The 20,557-nt window shown below is 42.4% G+C and overlaps 1 protein-coding gene across 2 annotated transcripts in view; it reads left to right on the plus strand.

The window, feature by feature from the left end:
* Positions 1–20,557, plus strand: part of LOC144770708 (free fatty acid receptor 3-like) — a 126,844-nt gene that overhangs the window by 67,163 nt on the left and 39,124 nt on the right. The gene's annotated exons all lie outside the window — the stretch shown is intronic.

Consider the following 20,557-nt stretch of genomic DNA (forward strand, 5'->3'; position numbering starts at 1 on the left):
ACTTCCGGAAGCTCTCCAATATCAGTCTGACAAGATGGACATTCAACTGACCCTTGTTAACACCTTGGCCTTAAATATAGGAGGGATCAATGAAAAACTGAGGAGCCTAAATTCATAAACTCATAAACCGGGCCCAACAGGAGGCAAACCTGATCTGCAGCTGTGAGCTGACAATCGAGAAACTTTCCTCCCTACTCTCCATGATGTCCATCTTCCTCGATGATCTGAATAAAGAGTCTATAGACAAAAAGCATTCTTCCAATCTGCAAACCGTCCCATCTAAAAAGCTAAGTCTGATGCAGACTACTGCCAAAACCCCACACACAATAACCATAGGAAGTCCGCCTGGGGGAGCCACCATCATCGTACCAACAACACCACAACCCAAAGATCCCCCCTCACATAATTCCAAACAACGGTTTCAACTCAGGAGGAAAGGACACAACAAATGTCTAACACAAATCAAGCTGCAATACAACCCCTCTTCTGCCCCAAACAACAGATCTTGGATGTAACTCAACCAGATACAACTCATCCACCAACAGACTCCTTTGAGGCCGATCGAACAAAAATAGTTCCAAGCTTGCCACGTCAACCCTGCAAGGGAAAAATCTCACAGCAGATGCGAAAGGAGGACACTCCAATCAGACCCAGGGGGCCTCAGATATCTCTCTTAGCACATGAATTACAGCAATGCGAGAGTCATCAACCAAGCTAGCCCATCACCAAGAGGGAGCACTACACAGCCAATGGGCTGTCGCAGGGATTCCGTTCTCCTACAGAACTGTGCATAGAGATTTGGAACCTCAGTGAATTAGGGTGACCCAAAACTCACCTCAGCACCCAAAATCCCCTTACCTAGCTAGCTACAGTGTCTCATTGGTCATAACAAACTCCCAATGTTTAGACAAACCAGAACATGAACTTACAATACCTCAGGTTACGTGGAACACATGAGCACTCTTTCGTTATAATATCATTTCAAACCAGAACGTGGAGTAAATGAGGACACGTGCACATTTGAAATATTTATTTACTAATGCCGTCTCCTCAAACGCAGTATCTTAGATAATACAAGGAAACATATTATCAGAAGCAAAGTTATCAGCATAGTTATTAGTCCATAGAAAGTAAATGGTGACAGCGTGCTACTATGCTGAAATGAATAAGCGTTAACCACACCTATTTCTCACCCTCCCTAACTAGCATATTATATTAATATATAAGAAGGTCTCTTTGGGTTTTTGCAGGGCGGGCCCATACCTCAAGATCCTAGTATGAAGAGATCACATCTGCTTCCACCAGCTCTCTGCATGCGAACCGCATCAACTGTGTGTGTGTGCTCCTAGCAAAGCAATATAAAACGCGCCTAAAGCCAGAATTTGGCAGGAGCTGCACTTATGTTATGTCTATGAAGGTGTGGAGATCAGTTCTCACAACAATCTGTGTCGTGTTATCCTTGTAGCTTCAGCACTCACTGTACAGACATAGTTTATTAAGCAAAGCTGAATTGAGAGCAATAACATATTATTCTCATGTAAACCACTAGGTTGAAAGCTAAATCAACAATTATGTATCGTGTGCAGAAGCAGCAAAATGAAAAAATGGGGTTTAAACACGTAATGAGCCTATGCTAACTTAACACAGTATTTAGATTAACAGTAGCTATATGACACCCCCCCATGATCCGAGCACGGACAAGATAAGATAACATACGGGCCATCTCGTGAGAGCAGAGTTCAAGAACTATGAGCAAGGAGTATACTTTAAAAACCTTGGGGAAAATTAATGTGGCATAATGAAACAATTTGAAAAAAGTCAAGTTCATTTTTGCTCAAGTCAATAGGTCTGGGAAGGCAAGAAAGAGTAATAAAATTCGCAAAAATGATGTCAGTAGAAAGCCAGTTTGCGGGTTTTGAAACATGGAAAAGTTTTTAGGACATGACCGTATATGCAAAATATGCAGCAACAGCCTCCAACATGAAATCACCGTCTTCATCCGAAAACAGTTCAGCCATCCAATTCAAAAGTGGAAAAGAACATACGTGTTCCTCTAGTACCGGAGCCTCTATCACCATCAGAGGACAACTCGGTGGGCTCTCAAGAAAGCTCAGTGCCAAGAAATCTTGCGCTGCTGCGAGTATGTTCCAAGGACCCATTAGTCCATGCATCGCTGCTAAGGCCATAATCCTTTCGCCAGTACAAACCAACTCGTGAGTAACGACGGGACCCATCAGCTGATTAAAATCGACGTCAGGAGAAACCGGTCCGTAGAGACACAAATCAATGGCCCAGTCAAAATCACAGCTTAGGCAATGAAACACAGGCTGGACACAGGTGAAGTAGGAAAATCGAAATGATAATCCATATGCCGTGCTTAAAGTCGCAAGCGGCAGTGTGCCATAGTATTCAAGCATCCAGTTGCGAAACAGCGGCAGAAGGGGATGGGCGGCTTCTTGCACAGGAAGGGCATCCATATTTAATGAAACAAAAAATCTCCAGAACGCCTGCCGCTAGTGCCAGTAAAACCGGGAATCCACCAAACAGACTCGAAAAAATAGAATGGAAGAAAGCAGGAATGACTCCAAATATTTTCTCAAATGAAGTCACGAGTCCGCTACTAACTATTTTAAAAAAGTGCGCCAGCCCAGTTGTGGAGGACGCGTTAAAGATAGAATGAACCAGCTCGCTGAAATGCAACAGTAAATTAGTATTTAAAAGGGCCTGAACCTCTGTACGGGTGTTAGCTATGTGAAGCACGAATGTTTCTCGAGCCGAACTCAAGGCCACTTCTTTTTGGGACAATAGAGCTCTTATTCTGCTCATGCCATTGAACTCCGCTGTCAAGGTTGGGATGCGCGGCCAGATGGAAACATCCCCGTTCTCATGAGTGGGTGGGTACAGTACATTTCTGCAGCAAACTACGCGCTCAGTTACTGTTACCACATAAGGAACACCTTTAATTAACCCACAACAATCTTCATTATTCAAAATTAAATAACTACCATTCCCCAATAAGGTAAAAGTCGGGATGATAGCTGGAACTGGTGTCCCTTTAAAAACACAGGCTAAATTTGGTCGGTCCTGGTTGCAACAACCGTGTAATTGTATGTGCCTACACATTAATGAATGATCAGGTGTCTCTGTACACTCCTCCCCATTTAGATAAACCTCTTGTCCATCTTTCAAACATCTGTAAGTGAATGGAAGGGACCACACTTCATGAAGGAAACCACTACCTAATGGTTCATATCGACCAATGGCAACATATCGCATACAATTTGTAAATTTATACAAAGCAAAAGGCAACGTTAATAAACCGTGGACAAGCCACGCTGCCACAGAAAAAGGTAAGGACTCCAATCTCTCAATATGTAACATTGAAAAAGATGCATCACGCATGGAAAGCAAGCGCTGCTTGTCAGTCAAATTAAAAGGGGCAAAGAGAGATGAAAAGTTCATGGACATTTGGGACATTAACCACTTCAGTAGGGCCATGAATTTGAAATCTAACTGCATCCCACACAATACCATCAAGGACTGGCCAGGCTGTGATGTTAACAAATGTCAGGTCTCTTTTCAATCTATGTGCAGAATGTGATGAGGAAAGTGGGGCCAAAGTTCCATTGAGATGTCGAATGCATGTTCTTTCCTCGACATAGTGTCCATTGATGAGTCGAAAAAAATAAAACACAAAACCAATTGACATAAAAAGGTAAATTGATAAAAGTACCAGACAAATATATGTCCAAGGGGGAATCAAAAAATGTTTTTTAAATAAAGTGGCATAAACTGCAAACTGCGAGGGTTTCTTCGAGGCAATGGAAACAGTGTCAAATGAAAACCTTGATTCAGTGGCCAAACGGGTTTGTAGGTCAGGCATAGATAAGTCTGTGGGGTAAGTGTAATCGATATCATCATGGTCTGTACCAGGCAAAGTACTCAACAAAGGACTTGAAAGCGCAGGTAATTCGATGGCCACCTCAGGTTCATGACTAGAAGTAGTGGCCAATACTGAATTTCTCACAATGGAAGGACAGGATACCGCTGGTGTCATACTATGAAGAATCGGCCACTCTGTGTACCTTGACATTGTCAATGGAGATAAACCTGTTTTCCTTTCGACCTGGAAGAGGGGGTAAAATGACTGTTCTTGTGCCCTTCACGCCAAGGACTGGGACCGGAGCTCGATAGGAAGGTCCAAATTCTTTCTTGTTATCTATCTTCTCTCGAACCAGTTCTCCAACTTGGGGTAGCCAGCCAACCACCGGGATCTGCAACGCAACATCCGATGTGGAGGGCAAATGTTCCTTTGCAAGACTGTCTCTGGTCTTTTGTAGATCCTGTAAAACATTGCAATGTTCATCTGCGTCAAAGGTTGTGGCGCGAACCACACAGTCTAGACCATCAAGGTCAGGGACGTACATCTTGATGCCAAAAAGCATTTCGTATGGGGTCCGCCCACCCAGAGACCTTCTAGGGAGATTATTAAGGGCACGCTGCACGCCATTGAGGTGGGCCAGCCAGTTTCTGCCAGTGCCTATAACTCGAGCTGTCAAAGATTGCTTTAAATCACGGTTCATTCGCTCCACCACACTATTACCCTCAGGTCTGTAGGGAGACGAAAACTTGACTTGGACCCCCATCGAAGTCATGGCATCCTTGTACGCCTTAGAGGAGAAAGCCGGACCCTGATCTGAATGGAAGGTACCACAGGCAAAAATTCCCACAAAGACACGCAAATCTCTAATGACAGTCCGTGAATCAGCGCTGCGATGGGGCCATACCCACACAAAGCGTGTGCATGAATCAACTGCTACTAAGATGTACTTATACGCAGTATCAGAAGAAAAAGGACCTCAGTGATCTAAATAAACACAACCTAGTGGTTTATTCGATATGTACAACTGTGTCTGCGGCGGACGCGCAGCAGTCGAAGGCTTAATCTGCTGGCAAATGTCACATTGAAGGACATAGTCGCGCGTCTGTTTGTACAGTCCCCGCCACCAGAAACGCTGTTGTAATTGAGTTACAGTGGCCGAGACGCCCGCATGCGCAGACGCCACACCTTCATGTGCCGCTGTAATCAAACCAGACCTGCGATCCGAGTTGGGAATTAAACGTTCGCCAACATCAGGTATTTTCACAAAAGGAACCTTATCGGGACTTAAGTGGTATGTGTACTTCGAAGGGAACCCCGCAGGATGTTTACCTCCCTTCTCAGTGGCAGCAACAGCCGCCAAGATGTTATCATCAATCTTACTTTTGGACCGTGTAACTGCTGCAACTAAATACTTAGACACTGCTGACTTCGCCGCTTCATCAGAAAGCGAATTACCGACAGCGTGAACTCCCACACGCTGATGGCCGAGAGTATGAATCACAAAAACAAGTGGAAGTTGAGCCTTAAGCTCAGCCACTCGAACCCAGATCATCTTGTGTTTTATTGTGCTACCCTTGGAATCACGAAAAATCATTCTGAATCCAAAAGAACAAGTTTTCATTGTAAGACTGAACACAGTAGTAAGAATCACTCACAATAAGAGTCGTCACACTAAGATCTGCGTACTCCAACGCTAGTAAAAGAGCACGAAGCTCTGCTAATTGTGCAGTGCAGTCCCCTAGAGTCTGCGACTGTATGACTCTGGACTTGAATTCATCGTTCTCCTTCTACCGACCACAATGGCGCATGCGGAAACGCAGGCGTGTTTAGAGCCATGCGCAACCTGCGCCGAACCATCAGTGTAAATGATGCAATGGAATTCCTCCAAAGGTCGCATTGCTAGAGGAGCAGGATGAACGAATTCATACTGCAAGTACTCCTGCGACCGCAATGAGGCGTCAAAAATAAACGTGACATCCGTGGACGTCAAGGAAGCAGCCCATTGAATCCACCGAGGGTGCAAAGCTTTAGAATTTGGTACACTGGCTTTCGTAACTGCCTCTAAATGAGGGCAGGGTGTAACAACTAACATGCGTTTTCCCTGTGACAGCGCACGTTCCTTAAGAATCGCCATCTGCACAGCTGTTAAAACCTTTTCCACAGTGGAAAACCGCATTTCAGCTGCAGTGTACAAGTGTGACTTGTAAGCAATAGGTACTGTGTCTTCTTCATTAAAAGTTAGGTACGTGAAACCCACCGTCCCGGGAATAATTCTTATCACCAGGTTAGTGTGGTTATCACGAGTCAGTAAGAATTTAGAAGCTAGCAGATCAGCCTGCAAAGATTGCAAGATGGCTGAGTGCTCAGGCAGCCAGCATGATTTGGAAAAAGTTGGTTGTATCAAGGCATACAAAGGCTTGATACGCTGGGCATATTCCGGAATGTATGTTCTCCCGAAATTCAAAAAACCCAGTAAAGACTTTAATTTTTTCAGTGTTGTCGGAGCGCGCAACTGAGCGCATTTCTCCAGGAAGTGAGGAGCTAAACCTCTACCTTCATTGTTGAGCTCATAGCCCAGGAACAACACTGTGTACTCTGCAATTTGCGATTTCGCAAAGTTAAATTTGTAACCCAAGTCTGCAAAGTTACAAATTATGCTGTTGACGCAACACAGATGCTCCCAAATTTCGTCGTCTGGGAGATAAATGTCATCCACATACGAACAAGCATCCGGGTCGATTCTCTCCAAAAGAGAGACTATGCGGGCAGTGAAAATTCCAGGATTATTCTTATAGCCCATTGGAAGACGCCGAAAGTGTTTCTGGACTCCGGCTGAAGTAAAACTGGTCCATTGGGAACTAAGACTGTCCAACTTATGGGCATAAAAACCGTTGGAAATGTCAAGCGTAGTTTTAAAACGCTTACGCACAAGACTATCCACTAGCGCAGAGCCGTGTGTATTCTGTACTGCACAGTTACGGCAATGCGAGTTTAAATGCCTGTAATCCAAAACCAAACGATATGTTCCGTCCGGCTTGGTCACAGTAAAAAGGGGTTATTCATCGGAGACACGCACGTTTCAATTACACCCTGATATTCCAATTGTTCAAGGATAGCCGCGACGGAAGCCTTGGCTTCTCGCCAAATGGGATATTGAGGTTGAGGCTGTGGCTGAGACCGCAAAGGAATCTCGTGACTGGGGGACAATTTATCCCAACCACACTGGTTGCGGTACAGAGCCGGCGCTAGAGCCTTAGCCCACTCTTCTGCAAAATGCTGCGCATGCTCTCTCGAGACAGTGTTCGCGAAACTGGGGAGGATTACCTCCTCCCCTCACGGCGCTGCGAGGACAAAAGGTGGGGGCCAGTCTGCCTCCGAAAGCAGAATGTCATACGTAGACGAAAGATTTTCCCAAAATACCCCTTTAATAGTACGTTGTATGTCTCCTTTGATTAACAGGACAATTTCATATAGTCTATCAGGGGGAGCAACTCTCGTATCCGCTGTTTCTATTACAACATAAACATCAGTCGCTGTCACCTTCAGTAGTGGACGCAGGGCCTCTCTCACAATGGTAATCTCCGCCGCGCTGTCCAGCAAGGTCAGAGCCCACGTCAGATTCCGAAGCCGCGTTCTCACTATCTGTGGCATATCGATGCGCTGTTAAAGCCGCGACTTTCTTTTTGACAAACTGCGGTCTTTTCGTCGTTGAGCCGTCCTGCTTTTCTGCACCGTCTGTCTGTCAGGGCTGGTCACGTCCTTGTTGACCACCCCGGCCTCTTCCACCTCCTCCTCCTCTGGTCTTCGGGGCCGATGAGTCCTGAAAGGAACGAGGAGAGCGTTGATCAGAAAGCTGAAATCTATCAGGTGATTTAATCGTCGCGCGATCGCGCAAGTCATAAACTCTCTCTGTCGGCGCAGGTACCTGTGTCGCAGGATAAGATTCTTGAGACTGCTGTTGTTGCTTCCCCTGTTTTTGTTTTTTAGGCCAATTTTGTTTTTTGGACTTGGGCTGGACATCTGCCTCAGCAGACTGCCCTTGTGGCTGTTTTTTCTCTTTTACAGCAAAATACTTTAGACCCTTGCTTGTGCGACCCACTGTTTTATAAGCAGCCACTCTAATTTTCGCTAACTGGCGGGGTTTTTCGGCATCAGGAATAGCTGCCAATGCGTTAAACACCTGAAAGTTCACTGCGTCTCCCTTGACATTAGCAAGTACGAGATCGCATACTATCTCAAATGAGCCACACAGGCGCATACCCAATTCAACCGCTGCTTCCGGTCCGTGATCATCCTGAACACGTTTAATGATCGTAGGCAGTACAGCCATAGATGGGGTGCCGAAACACCTCACATAAACAGCCGCAAAAGTTCTCCCCCAGCTTTCACAGTCAACGAGTTCGGGAGCTAAATCCTTAGGTAAACTAATCGTCAAGATTCTATGTTTTTCACCAGGAGTCGTGTTAGGAAATACTGCTTCCAGTTGGTCAAATTTCTCGGCAAGCCAGAAAGGAAAGTCATCCTTATCCTCGGGTCGCTTACCAAACACTGCATTGACCATAACCGGATTGAGCTTCAATCCGCCATGTTCCGCTGGAAGAGCCGGACCCCCCGGGGGTCCACCCGGGAGATGACGACCTATGTATTGCACTAATGGACGAATCACGGCAATGGAAACAACATGTAGCCTACGTACCTCTGCTAGGGTACAATTGCCGTGTTGAGGATGAGGGGTAAATCCAGCCAAAGCAGGCCAATTTGCGCCTGGAATGGACAAAAGACCTAACCTTGGGAGCGGTCAACGAATGGGGTAGGGCGCCACCAAACCAAACGCGATGCTGCCAATGATCAATAGGTATCTCCAGTGCCCTGTACGGAGTATATTCATTCGGTACAGGATAGGCAGTGTAGTTGTGGAACACACCAGAATTAGCGTCCACTGCCGGAAACGTCACCCACGAATAAAACAGTTCGTAAGGGTAAGCTGCATCCGCACTCACCACCAAAATCACAGCCAAGCCTTCCAATGGGACTTGGAAAGTCTGTAAATGGTTGCGCACCGCAATGCGACTATGCTGCGGAATGTCCACAGGCTGGGCCATGACTACACAGGAACTTAGAAAAGTAAACTTTGTAGCACAACTGGGTAGTAATTCAAGGAAACCATTTTAGAAAGATTCAAGCTTGAAAAGACCTATTTCAAAAATAGGTAGGTTTTTTCCGACACCACCGTTTTCCAGAAACGACAGTGAAGGGGTTAAGGATTGAATGATATACTACTCAAGTGTCATGATATAAGACCACCAACGTATGGGCGCCATGTCGCAGGGATTCCGTTCTCCTACAGAACTGTGCATAGAGATTTGGAACCTCAGTGAATTAGGGTGACCCAAAACTCACCTCAGTACCCAAAATCCCCTTACCTAGCTAGCTACAGTGTCTCATTGGTCATAACAAACTCCCAATGTTTAGACAAACCAGAACATGAACTTACAATACCTCAGGTTACGTGGAACACATGAGCACTCTTTCCTTATAATATCATTTCAAACCAGAACGTGGAGTAAATGAGGACACGTGCACATTTGAAATATTTATTTACTAATGCCGTCTCCTCAAACGCAGTATCTTAGATAATACAAGGAAACATATTATCAGAAGCAAAGTTATCAGCATAGTTACTAGTCCATAGAAAGCAAATGGTGACAGCGTGCTACTATGCTGAAATGAATAAGCGTTAACCACATCTATTTCTCACCCTCCCTAACTAGCATATTATATTAATATATAAGAAGGTCTCTTTGGGTTTTTGCAGGGCGGGCCCATACCTCAAGATCCTAGTATGAAGAGATCACATCTGCTTCCACCAGCTCTCTGCATGCGAACCGCATCAAGTGTGTGTGTGTGCTCCTAGCAAAGCAATATAAAACGCGCCTAAAGCCAGAATTTGGCAGGAGCTGCACTTATGTTATGTCTATGAAGGTGCGGAGATCAGTTCTCACAACAATCTGTGTCGTGTTATCCTTGTAGCTTCAGCACTCACTGTACAGACATAGTTTATTAAGCAAAGCTGATTTGAGAGCAATAACATATTCTTCTCATGTAAACCACTAGTTTGAAAGCTAAATCAACAATTATGTATTGTGTGCAGAAGCAGCAAAAGGACAAAAATGGCGTTTAAACACGTAATGAACCTATGCTAACTTAACATAGTATTTAGATTAACAGTAGCTATATGACAGGGCTGTGGTCATAGAGGCCACAATTGACAACAACAGGGTCAACACAGACTCAATATCGAAGCAGGCAAGCAATCTGAGCCCAGCTACAATGACAGTGGTAAGCTCTGAACCTAGCCCAGTCCGCTTACCTAAGCCTGACAACGCAAGGACAAAGGAGCCTGGGATGGAAGGCACAAATGGCCCAAACTGCCACTGGTTGGTAGGCACTGGGCCACCACACATTAACAGAGACAGGCCACTGAATCGAAATCCACGAGGTCGGCATCTAAAGGGGGAAGGGAAACTAATACCAGGACGCAGCCGTATTCCTACATTCTGCTTCTCAAACCTGAGTTCAATTCAAAAGGGAACGGTGATACCCTGTACAGAGGGAACATTCTCCAGTTACTGACGACTATCCCAGCTTTAAGAGACATTAACACAACCAACCTCCATGGAGATCAACATTGCTTGCCAAAAAAGTGCTCAAAGAATGCAAAATATTTATATCCTGGGAAATAAGTATTACCACTGCACCACTTACCACTGCACTGTATACCCACATCCACTACTTACCAATAAGAAGAACAAAACCAGTGGCAGCAGAGAAATCACCCATTGAGTTCTTAGGGGAGCTTGGATGCAATCACCCGTAAGGGAACGAGTATACAGCAACCATCACAGGCAAAACCAATCACAGCATTTACCTTTGCACTCGGATAGCCAGCGGATCTCCAGAACCGTAAATGTGTCCACAGATGCCCAATGACAAACCGTGCAACAGAAAGGGACGCCTTGACAGAGCATGTCGCCCTTGCGCTTCTGCTCATGGGACATCAGTGTACTGAGAATAAAAGTAACTGCCCTGGAGTTCACATTATACATGAAATCATTCGACATAGTCTTGCTGCAGGAAGCATGGACGACTGACCCACACCAACTGCAAGGTGTTATTTGCTTCCACACGGCGGCAGTCAGGAAATCACAATACCGTCACTTATCAGGCCTGCTGGCAACCTACATTTCAATAACTTACATCACTACTGTAAAGGAAACCCCCGTCCATCAACACAAGATCTCTCTAAACCTTAAATGGAACAAGGAGGAGGAGATAATAATACATGCCCATGTAAATCCAAAACAAAAAATCCAGGAATCTAGGCATCTCATGGACCATCTCTTGACAACCATAAGCAAGCAGGACACCCCAAATCTCATCCTCTCAGGGGACCTAAATCTACACATCTTAGGCTCCTTGGCTGACGAGGAAGTGCTGCTTCAGTCTCTGTTCTGCAACATTCCAGGCCAAAAATGAAGCCTGAAACAGCAGAACAAGCAATATGGCCAGGCATCTGCTGGAAGACCTAAAGCACATTAACATCAATGCATTAAACGGCAGATTCCAAAAAGACTCCCCACCTGCAGCTCTATTCTACTCTGACACTGCATGTTCAACACTAGATTACACACTGGTCTCCCTCCCACTCACTCACTATGTGGTTAGGTTCTGCCTTGGGGACAATGACCATCTTCCCCAGGAGTTACTGCTGCAGGCAATCACACCAATATTGGTTCTCCCACCAGGGGGTTCACCTTCCTGTCATACAATCAACCTTAAACAAATTAAATCCTCACTAGTAAACCCTGGGCAGGTTCTTCAAGCTGCGAAGGCCTTGCTACAGAAACAAAACAGTCCCTATAAGCAAATGGGAAATTTTCACCAACAAACTATCAATCTCGTTTGCATCAATAGCCAAATACAAGCCACCCGACAATGAAGAGAAGAGGGATTGGTTCCTAGTGCGCAGCGGACCTAACTAAAAACAATTACAAAAATCAATAAACAAAACGCTTAGATCACTGAGGCACAATCCTGGAGACCAGAACCTCAGCTTATTTTTAAGCCAGCAGAGAAACGGACTCCAAAAACTAAATGGGACCTCAATAGGTCCAAAGAAGAAGTGGTCTGGGCAAAACTCCTTTACGATTCCAAAGCCAAAAATACCACACTTTTGGAAATGGTGTCAAAGTAATGCACCCATCGCACGGTGGGGTGACATTGTATATTACAGAAGAGACCTGGACTCTCGTTTTTGAAAACCATTAAGGTTTGCCACTTTTAAATAACCCACATTTTATGTCTCATTTTAACTCTGCGTTACAAGACACTGTGAAACAAATCAAATCGGGCATGTTTCCAGCAAGCTAAACAGAGTTGAAAAGGGTCTGTCAGAGCACCTAATATTTGTGAACTCAATAACCTCCGTTTTATCTTTCTTAGCGTTTTGATCCAATTTTTTTTAATTTGAGCTGTACTTTTATCTACAATGCATTTTATAACGATTTTAATTAACCATACACAATAACGATTACTTACTCACTAAGCAGGCAGCACAAATGCAGTTACCTTGCAGGCAACAGGGTCACGATTTGAAAGGTGCAGTTGCATTGCACCAAAAAGTTGTCAGAACTCCTCTAAACACCTAATATTGCTATATTTACATACAAATTGCAGTTACCTTGCAGTTGAAATGGTGCAGCAGTTGCAGTGGCACCGGTGCCAACAGCTCCAGACACCCCACTAAACACTGATTATTGCTATATTTTACAACTAATCACACAGTCAAAAGTGCAATTATCTAGCAAGTGCTAGGTCATGATTTCAATCCTGCAGCAGGTGCAGTGGCACTGGGACCAAAAGCTCTAGGCATATTGCTATATTATTACAAATAAACAGGCAATGACCAGTACAGTTATTTTTCAGGCACTAGGGTCATATGATTTGAATGGTTCAGTGGTGCAGCAGGTGCACTGGCACCAGGCCAAAAAGTTGTCCGAACTCCTCTAAACACCTAACATTGCTAAATTTTACTACTAAACAGGCAGTCACCATTGCAGTTACCCTGCAGTTGAAAGGGGCTTGATTTAAATGGTGCAGCAAGTGCAGTGGCACAGGGGCCAAAAGTTGTCATAACTCCACTAAACACCAAATATTGCTATATTTTAGTACTAAACCAGCAGTCACAAGTGTAGTTATCTTGGAGGCGTCATGGTCATTATTTGAATGGTGCTGCAGGTGCAGTGGCACAGGAGACAAAAGCTCTAGGGACCCCAATAAACCCAGTTTATTGCTAACGTTTACTACTAAACATGATAATCACAAGTGCATTTATCTAGCAAACAATAGGGTCATGATTTGAATGATGCAGCAGGTGCAGTAGCACCAGGACCAAAAGCTCTAGGAACCCCTCTAAACTTCAAATATTGCAATATTTTACTACTAAACAGGCAGTCACAAGGGCAATTACCTCACAGGCAATAGAGTTATGATTGGAATGGTGCAGCAGGTGCAGCAGCACTAGGACCAAAAGTTGTCATAACTCCTCCAAACACCACATATTGCTATATTTTACTACTAAACAGGCAGTCACAAATGCAGTTATCTTGCAAGCACTAGGCGTGATTTACTTGGTTCAGCCATAGCAGTGGCAATTGCTAAAGTCAAGTAAATCAATTATTTTCCTCTTTCATTTTATTTTTCAAAATGTTCCTATGACTTGCCCACACTATACCACTAGTAACAGCACAAGATATTGAGATATTGCCTTTTTGTACATTAGCAAGTCATAACAATTTAACAGACTTTCTGTAACTTATAATGTACACCTACTCAGCAAGCTACAACTTACAGCAAAAAACTGTTTATAATTAATCACATAGGTGACACCTAATGCATTTACCAATGCTTATTTAATATAACGCAAACTCGTCCATGGGCATGGGAGCACTTTACATGAGCACCAGTTACATCATGTTTTTTAAAGCATGGGACAGTAACTGATTCGCCCAGAATCACAGAATGCTGAGGCAGTGCCGAGACTCGAGTCTGGTTAAAAAATGTAAGGACTTATTTATTATATTTTGACCTGCAGCACAATAAAAGGGAAGGAATGCACCATATTCTATTCTATTCATAAACTTTTCTAAAGCATGTAGCTACCAAGAAGGGCCTCCCAGCTATGGGTTAGCAGCAGGTAACTCGTCTGAAAGAGTAGAATTAGTTGAACAGAATAGGTTTTAGCAATTTCCTAAATTTGGGTGCGCATTCGGTTTTCCAGAGAAGCTGGGGAAGTGCGTTCCAGAGTTTGGGGGCTTTGAACGCAAAAGAACTTCCTCCACTTCTGGTTCTCTTTGTTCTACTCACAGCAAACGATTGCTGGCTTATTGGGCGCAGAGCTCTGGAGGTATTGTAGGGGGAGAGGAGTCTCTGAATTACCATTGGGTCCTTATTATACCTAGCCCGATGAGCTAGGCACAGTGCTTTCAACTGTATTCTTATAACGACCGGCAACCAGTGCAAGGACTTTAAAAGGTATGCGAGCAGCAGCATTCTGGATGACCTGTAATCTTTTGATAACAGTTTCTGTGATCCAGGTGCAAGATGACCAATCCCTGCACCACAATTCTATGCCATGGTTCAGGTAGCCATCTCAAAAGCTTTCTTAGTGTTCCTAGCAAGCCAAAGCCATGTTCAGCTATTTTTTTTAGCATGGCTTGTCATGGAAAGCTTGTCATCAAGTCAAAAGCCAAGGGTCTTGACTTCTGGTTTTGGGATGGGTTGATCACCAAGATATTCTGGCCAATTAATTTCCAACCATCATCTGGGTTTGTTTCCCACCACCATCACCTCAGTTTTTTCACCATTTAATTTCAGGATGCTTGCTGCCATCCAGTCTACCACATGTTTGAGACAATGGTTAAGTTGAATGGAAGTCTTATCAGTTTGTGAGGAAAGAGAGATGATAATCTGTGTAGCTCTTTAAGTGAAGTAACATACAAATTGAACAGGGTCGGGCTTAAGGAAGAGCCCTGAGAGACCCTACAATTCAGAGGGTAAATTTCAGATTTTGTAGCTTCCTCCATTACCTGAAAAGCTCTATTTTGAAGGAATGAGGTAAGCCACTTGAAGTGCTTTTCGGGATATTTCTGCCGCCTTCAACCTTTTACTAGCCGTGGGTGGGAAACGGTGTCAACCGCTGTGCAGAGATCCAATAGGGTCAGAGCTGCAGTCCCTCCCTGATCCAGGATGGCTTTTAATTCCTCCATGGCGGTCAACACTGCAGTCTCTGTGTTACTCTTAGGTCTGAATCTTGTCTGAGATAAATGTAGGATGACATTTGCTTCTAAATATTCTGAGAGATTTTTATGCATACATTTTTGTAATATTTTACTTGTTCCAGGTAGAAGGGGGATGGGACAATAGTTTTCAAACTAGGAGGGGTCAGCAGATGGTTTCTTTTGCAGCAGTCTCACAATGGCATGCTTTCAGGCTGCTGACTCTAGTGACAAATTAAACATATCAGGAAACCTGCTAATAACTACCTCGGCCCCACTAAGCATAATATCAGAGGTGCTAGATCTAACGTTGGGCTTGACTTAAAAATTTCAGAATCTCATAAGTACTTCTTGATTCATTTTAGGGAAGGTGTTCAGCTTTTCATATTGCCAGACCTTTAATTTCCTGACTTTGTCATCTCCTCCCAACACCCATTGATTTTGGCACTTCCCCCTATTTACAAGGGCAGCGTAACGATAGCGTTGGCGAAACGAGGTGAAATTATTTATTTCTCCTCGTTTTTGCTTTTCCATGTGTGCTACCTTGTGCAGAACACATGGAAAATCAAAAAGCCTTAGACTGTTTATGTGTAGGAAGGTGTGCCTTCCTGCACATATACAATCTTAAACAAAAAAATGAAATGTTGTGATTTCTATGTGTGCTGCATTAAGCAGCACACATAGAAGTAACAAAATGACATTACAAGATTGTTTATGTGCAGGAAGGGACACCTTCTTAACGCCTTCAATGCTACAGCAATTCATCCCGGATGCTGACCTCCCTTGAATCCCATTGTTCATGACGAGCTCAGCTCGTCATGAGCACACAAGCAGTGTACTGCAGGACGAGCTGAGCTCGTCATGAGCATGGAAGGGGTTATACATAAACAATCTCCCCCTGCACACAGACACCCTTGCACCATGGTGCAAGGGTGCCTGTGTTGGCGCTACACTGCTAAGTGTAGTGCCTACAAGGGGGAAACACAAGGCTACACCATATTCTCGTAACGCCTCACTCCACCACTTCTGTTATACATATACCCCTTGGTTTTATCATACTGCTGACCAGATTGAACAATTCCTTGGAGGAATGGGCAGCATTGTCAATCTTGGGCACAAAGTAGCTGATTCTAGCCTTCCTGATAGCGTAATGATATTTTTTATAGTATTTTGGTATGTTTCTATGTCCACAGGATCATATTTGGGAATCAACGTCAAAAATATCCCAGGCGGAATATCGATGTTAAGAATATCGAAGTCCTATCTACATTATGGTGAGAACAAAAATATCGAAAAGAATATATTGTTCTCAAAAATGTTGTTGTTAAAAATATATATATTTTTTAAATGTTTAAAAATAATGTAAAATAAAATAAATAATACATATATTTAACATGAACATAGTTAAAAATATGTTTAAACTTATGAGTAATATATATAATGTAAAAACAATTAAACATATACATACAATTAATTAGTATAATAACTTATAAATTGTTAAACAAATGTACAAATTATAAATACATGCATACACATACAACAATAATATAAATAAAATATCAAAACTATATATAACAAATTATAAAAATGTTTTAAATACATTATACACTACATTAACTAAAACAGTAAATATTGGATAGCGTAGGGGTAAAAATCACTATTCCCATTTCAGAGAGTGCAAAAGATGGGGAAGTGTTGGATAGCGTAGGGGTAAAAATTACTATTCCAACTCCAAAGAGTGCAACAGTAGAGAAAGTGTTGGATAGCGTAGGGTTTAAATTAACTATTCCAACTCTAGAGTATGTAACAGTAGGGAATTTGTTGGGTAGCGTAGGGATAAAAAAGACTTTTCAAACTCCAGAGAGTGCAACAGTAGAGAAAGTGTTGGATAGCGTAGGGGTTAAATTTACTATTCCAACTCCAGAGAGCGCAACAGTAGGGAAAGTGTTGGATAGCGTAGGGGTAAAAATTACTATTCCAACTCCAGAGAGTGCAACAGTAGGGAAAGTGTTGGATAGAGTAGGGGTTAAAATTACTATTCGAACTCCAGAGGGTGCAACAGTAGGGAAAGTGTTGGATAGCCTAGGGGTAAAATAACTTACTAATAATTCAAATACTTTTTAAAAATTAATTATAATGTAATTATTAAATAACAATAAATTAATTAACAATACCAATAAATAAATACTTAATATAATTATCAATTAGTAATTAATTAACAATTAAATCAATGATAAATACAATTAAACAATAATTATTAATAACTAATTACCAAAAAATAATGAAATAAAAAATAACTAATTTTCTAAACCAAAAAATAATCATTATTAAAACATATTTATCAATTAATAAGTACCAATAAAGTATTGATAAATGCCAATAAATTATAATTAATCAAATTTAATTACCAAGTATTAATTAATTAATGAACGATAATTTAATTTCCCCCCAAAATATATTAGTTATAAAAAAGTTATTAACAATTAATATGTATTTAACAATAAATGAATTATCAGTACTCAACAATAAAATAAATAATTACTTAATTACAATTAAATTACTTCCCACCCTTTTGCCCTATAACCTCACACCACACTTCAATAATAAATTAATACATTTAATATAATTACCAATTAATCAATTAATAAAAATTAATGACCAATTAATAAAAAGTAACTACCAATTAATAATTATTTAACATAAAATTAATTATCAATACCAATAAATAACAATACATATTTATTCAATTACAATTAAACTACTTCCCACCCTATTCCCATATAAACCCACAACCCGCTACAGAACTAAAATGCAAAATTTGTTTACAAAATAATTACTAATTCCTAAACATTGTTAATTAATTTACTATAATTAAGTTACTTCCCACCACATTTCCCTATAAACCCACAACCTGCTTTGGTAGTAAAACACATAATTTACTTAAAAAAAATATTACTAACTTCTAAAAATGTAATACATATATTCTAAAACGTATACAATAATTAACAAAAAATATAAACACAAACATATAAAATAAATAATCAAATACATAACACTAATATTAATATCGATATTAGTAACATCAATATTTTTGCTATCGATATTACTAACTTCGATATTCTGGTTGTCGATATTCTTGATTTCGATATTGTGTCCCTACAATATTTCCAACTCGTTATTCTTGTAGGTTGAAATAAAAAACTCGATATTTAGACTGTTTACCCATATTTTATTCTCCATAACCCCTCCAGTCTTTTTGACTCTTTTTGTGCCATATCTACAAGATACGGTGCGTTCCTGTCCTTTCTCCTCTGCACCGGCACACAAACAAGAGCCGTGCACCAACCGAGACACGCTTGCATCATTGTGGAAGGGTGCCTGCTTTGAAGGGATGATTGTTGTTGTGCAGGAAGGGGCACCTTCCCCACAAAAACAATCATTAATGGCATTTTGCTCCTTCTATGTCTTCTGCTGAATGCAGCACACATAGAAAGAGCAATAGAAAGAACATAGAAAGAGCAAAAGACGAGGAGAAATAAAAGTACTTCTCCTCGTTGCGCCACTCCTATGCCACTACTGGGGAGGTGTAGGATTCTGATACATTCCCAGGTTTATGTCACTTTGTAAATCTGGGAGTGTGTGAGATTCCTTGGATGTTGCGTGGGAACTCCCACAGCAACACCCAAGAAACGCCCCTTTCAAGCAGAGTAATGCGTGAAATGGGGCCATATTAGCAATATGGGCAGGTACACTGCGCCTCTGGTGCATCCAAAATAGTGATGCACTGGCCACGCAATGGGCTTGTAAATCAGCCCCTCAAAATGTGGAAAATAGAATATTGTCGTTCTGTATGTCCCATTATACACCCTCTTTCTCGTCTCGAGCTCATCATGACGGTAACTAGAAAACTCAGGCACAGAAACGTAAGGTTGCACGCAAACACATCTCTTCCTCAAACTGCAACTGCACATTCTTATGGTCAAGCCGATTCCGAGAAACGAGCCCCCGTTGTAACCACCCCCGCTTATGGTCAGGCCGATTCAGAGAATTAAGCCCCCGTTTGCCAAGACACGACAACCAATTCCGAGAAACCAGCTCCTGTTTGTTAAACACATGACACCAGACATCCTGTCGCGACCATTTCTGTATTTCTTATCTAAGGAACCAGCCTAGGGTTATTTCTCAACTCTCTGCCTCTGCCATGACTTCCTCATAATTATGACACTGTTACGTCGCTACTGCCATGATCTCTGTATGATTGCCACAATGCGATAAAGTGATTCCATTGTGCTAGGACATCCTCTTGAAGTACAAGTCCCACATGCAGTAGAATTACTTTTGAATAGGACACAGACACAACACTTGACCATAGCTCGTCTCACAGGTTATGAAGTTACATTATTCCAACCCCACATTATCATCAAACGATGCAATATCCTCAACCCAAACTCACGACTGCCTAGAGATAGTCGAACTAGTCACAAAGCCCCGGTCTGATCTTGTAGATGTACCTCTAAATGCACCAGAACACACACTGTTTGTAGATGGTTCCTGTATGCGCTTCCAAACAGGCGAACGTTCTGCAGCTTATGCTGTCACTACAGAAAATACAGTCCTCCTGGCAGCTAGAATACCCGTACATTCAGCACAAGCAGCAGAACTCATAGTTCTTACACAAGCATGTGAATGGTCAAAAGGAAAACGAGTCAATATCTACACCGATTCGCAATACGCGTTCGGGGTAGTCCATAATTTTGGAACTTTATGGAAGGAAAGAGGTTTCCTAACCTCTCATGGAACTAAGATACAGCATGGAGATCTTATTCCTCAGCTACTGGAATCAATACACAGGCCCGCAGAAGTAGCTATACTGAAATGCAAAGCACACACAAAAGGCATAGACTCTGTCACCAGAGGTAATGCTCTGGCGGATACCACAGCTAAACACGCTGCTCAGACAGGAACATTGAACACTGAAATTTCCATCAAGACTGTTTGTCCAGTTATCGATCCTACCAAAGATGTAGTAGACATCCAAAACCAAGCTACAGAGACCGAAAAGAGGAAATGGGAGGAAGAAGGATGTTCTCACACAGATCAGGGTTGGGTAACAAAGGATAGGTCCAAATGGTTTCTCCCTGACATAATGGTTCCTGTAATCATGGAACCTGTTCACGGTCCCGCACATCTAGGAGAAAAAGGGATGTTAGACAGTCTAAATTTGATATGGCATAACAAACACCTACGTTCAGTGGCTAAAAAAAAAGTACGAACCTGCATGATTTGCTGTCAGTTCAATCCAGGGAAGAGTGTCTCAGTTGAACAAGGAGGGTTCCAT

The sequence above is a fragment of the Lissotriton helveticus genome, chromosome 7 (genome assembly GCF_964261635.1).
Source record: "Lissotriton helveticus chromosome 7, aLisHel1.1, whole genome shotgun sequence".
Taxonomy (NCBI): domain Eukaryota; kingdom Metazoa; phylum Chordata; class Amphibia; order Caudata; family Salamandridae; genus Lissotriton; species Lissotriton helveticus.